Genomic DNA, 3,192 nt, shown 5'->3' on the forward strand with positions numbered 1-3,192 from the left:
TACATGTTGAATAATCATTATGTAATTTAAGTTGATATGATGCTGGGTAGAATGACAGTCATTCAAAGTATCCTGTCTATTGAAACTTACTGTTTAATGTGCTACCATGAGGAGCAGAAATGAACTCTACAAACTGCTGTAATCATCTAAAGATCATGTTCCAAAATGTTAGCTTTTTTTAATTTTTTTATTAGTCACTTGAGTCCCCATCACAGAGTTTCTCATAAGGATTGTCAGCACTCATATGTACTGCAGTTTGTAGTGTTAAAACCTGAATATTCAGCTGTACTGTGTGCCTTAATCTCAACTTCAAATGGAATGTATGTCATAAGCAATTTGTGGTAGTAACAAGCTAGTGTATGGATGATGGTTAGTGCTCTAATGTGGTGTTGCTTTTGTTTGAGTTTCTGACTGAACTTCTATCTTCTAAAAATGACAGGAGAAATTCTGGTTCCTACTTAAAACTAATTTGTACATACTTAAACTTTAAAAGTATTGAAATATGTTCTTACCAGTTTAATTTTGCCTGTTGAACTAAGTACACAGGTGTCAAGTTTATTTCTTGTTTCATCAAAAACCATGTTAACTGCCTGTTGTGCTGTGTGAATTCTTTTTTAGAGTAGTAACCAGTCCCCCATTTTAATGCTTTGCCCCCATGAATATCAAGCTTATAAGTGAGGGAAAAACATTGTGCCTGCTTGAAACACTGAATAGATGAACACCAATAATGTGACTCCATGACCCAGTGTTGTAGGTAACATCCTCTCTAATTTTAAGTTGTTGTTGTTGTTTTTTTTTTTAGTATCTTCCTCTTGCTCTCGGGCCAAAAGAATACTTGGTTCTAAAGCTTGAAATTTTCTCAATTTTCAGTATTTGATTTTCAATCTGATATTACCCTTCTAACAAGTAAGTTGAAGTTTCAGTTTATTACCTACGGTTGGATGCTGTTATGGAAAGTTCAACTAAAAACAAAATGTTTACTGAGCTATTTCCTCATAAGCTCAGTGGCTACTACCAATAGAATGCTGAGTGCACATAAAAGCTCAAAATGTGGTAATATCACCAGTTTATGAACAGCATGCAAGGTTTTAAATTTCAAAAAAGACTTCTCTGTAGTAATATGTAGCCATGATATTTTGTTTGTGAAGAATTATTTACACAATTTATTCCAATGAAATATAGTCATTCTGAATGAAATTTTACAGTTGACAATGAAATGTGTTGTTGGATTGTCCAAGGATAGTAGAGAGAAGCAGATGTGGATTGTATTTTGAAGTGAATATTAAATATTGGTCTCTTACTTTCACTGCAATTTGCTGCTTCTTGAATTCACAGGGTTTTACTTGGAGCTGTAGAGTCCAACTATTTCTCTGCTATTGTGAGTAATCTGTTCTGTCACATTATTTTCCTAGAGACTGCTAGTTCTAAACTGCTAGAACAACATCTGTTGAGTTAGTAATGGGAGATGGGAGATTTTGGGCTGACTACAAAGTTCAGTTCTGCAGTGTGGTGGATTGTATGAAAATTCCACTGTGCTTGAGAAAATGCTCAGAATTAAGTGCTGCTCTCTGTTGTCATCCCAACAACCAGTAGCTCATACACCATTTCATTGGAGATTGCCTTGTCTTCTCTTTGGCATTAGTGTATCTCAGTTTCATTGTAGTCTTGATCTTACAAGGAAGTATGTAAATCCCTATAGATTTGAGGTAGCTCTTTTCACTACTTAGGCACTCTTTATGTGGAATGAATATGAATTCTTCCACTGAGAGTAAATTGCTGCTTTTTAGAGGCCATACTCCTAAACCTTTCTTGCAGCACCTGTGATTTTTCCAAGTAAAGTCTGTTTTATTATCAAATCATTTCTGAAAATCACTGTGTTCTTCTGTTTATAGTCTCTGTGTACCATTCTGAGTTGTCCTGCACAAATGTGTCAAGCAGAAAATATGACATTGCTTCAAAATAGCTCCAGAATGTCACTTACATTCATGGTCCCCTTAAAATTATTTTGTAGCAACAAAAGTTTCTGCTGATGTTGGTGGTCATTCTGTATCTTCATCTAATGAGTCAATATTTGACTGTATATAAACCAGTTGTAAGTCTGTGTATGATCTCAAGTGTAATTACCAACTGTTTGCTTCAACATTTTAAGTATCTTTGTTACAAGTCTGTGAAGCCAGGAACTTAATCAGACCTGCTGTCCTCTCACAGCAGGCATCACACATTTTTTTGTGCAAAAAACACAGATTTGAAAATATATCTAAAAATTATGGTCACATAAGCTAAAAAGTTAATTAAACCATTCCTCATGGGCTGTGTTAAGTGTTTGTCAGTGGCTACTTGTTGTGCAGGCTTGTGTGTATAATGCAGATGTCAAGGCTTTATGGATGGTGCCTTATGAGTTAAGTGTGCAGTTGTTTCACATGATGTGGTGCAACTGGATATGGTTACAGATCAGGTGCAATCTGCCTTTAACATAATTTGTTCCAAGTACTTCATTCAGACTTATAGGTTCTTGCCTGTAGGTTGTCGATAGCCACATTTATTTGGCTATCTTAATTTTTGCTTCCAAATGGTAAAATTTAATAACTGTGTTAATTTGCACATTGGCTGGACAGGGTACTGATTCCAGGTTTTACCTTCTTATGGGCTGGACTCTGTTGTATGACTGATTACTGTGGCTAAAGAGAAGAGGCATTCAAGGAACAGCTTGCCATCCCTTGTAATTTCGTATGCAGAATTCTAGGTTTAATGTAGGCATGAAAGAATTAATCCAGACCTAAGCAACCCAAATTGACATACTTGCTGCCACTAAAAATTCACGATTCCTTGAAGAAAAACAATTTTTTGTTTATATTACACATTGTTACAGTTGATTAAATAAATGTAAGGAGTTTCTCTGTGTGTGTTTGTGTTATGAAAATTTTGATAGTTGAGCAGTATAAGCAATTAGTGATAAAGAAAATAAGAAATACCTGTGATATTTTTATTGATGTACACAAAGTAAGCATTTCTTAAATGTAACATTCCATTAGCACATAGAGCAGTATTCTGCCAAATAAAACTTGACTGCATGCTGTGCTTTCGAGATTGGTTCCTGATTCTCACCCCCCCCCCCCCTCCCACCAACACACACATACAAAAGAATTCATGCAGCAGAAGAATTGATAGTAATTTTGGCTGTGAACTTGATTT

This window comes from Schistocerca cancellata, chromosome 2 (assembly GCF_023864275.1).
Source record: "Schistocerca cancellata isolate TAMUIC-IGC-003103 chromosome 2, iqSchCanc2.1, whole genome shotgun sequence".
Lineage (NCBI taxonomy): Eukaryota > Metazoa > Arthropoda > Insecta > Orthoptera > Acrididae > Schistocerca > Schistocerca cancellata.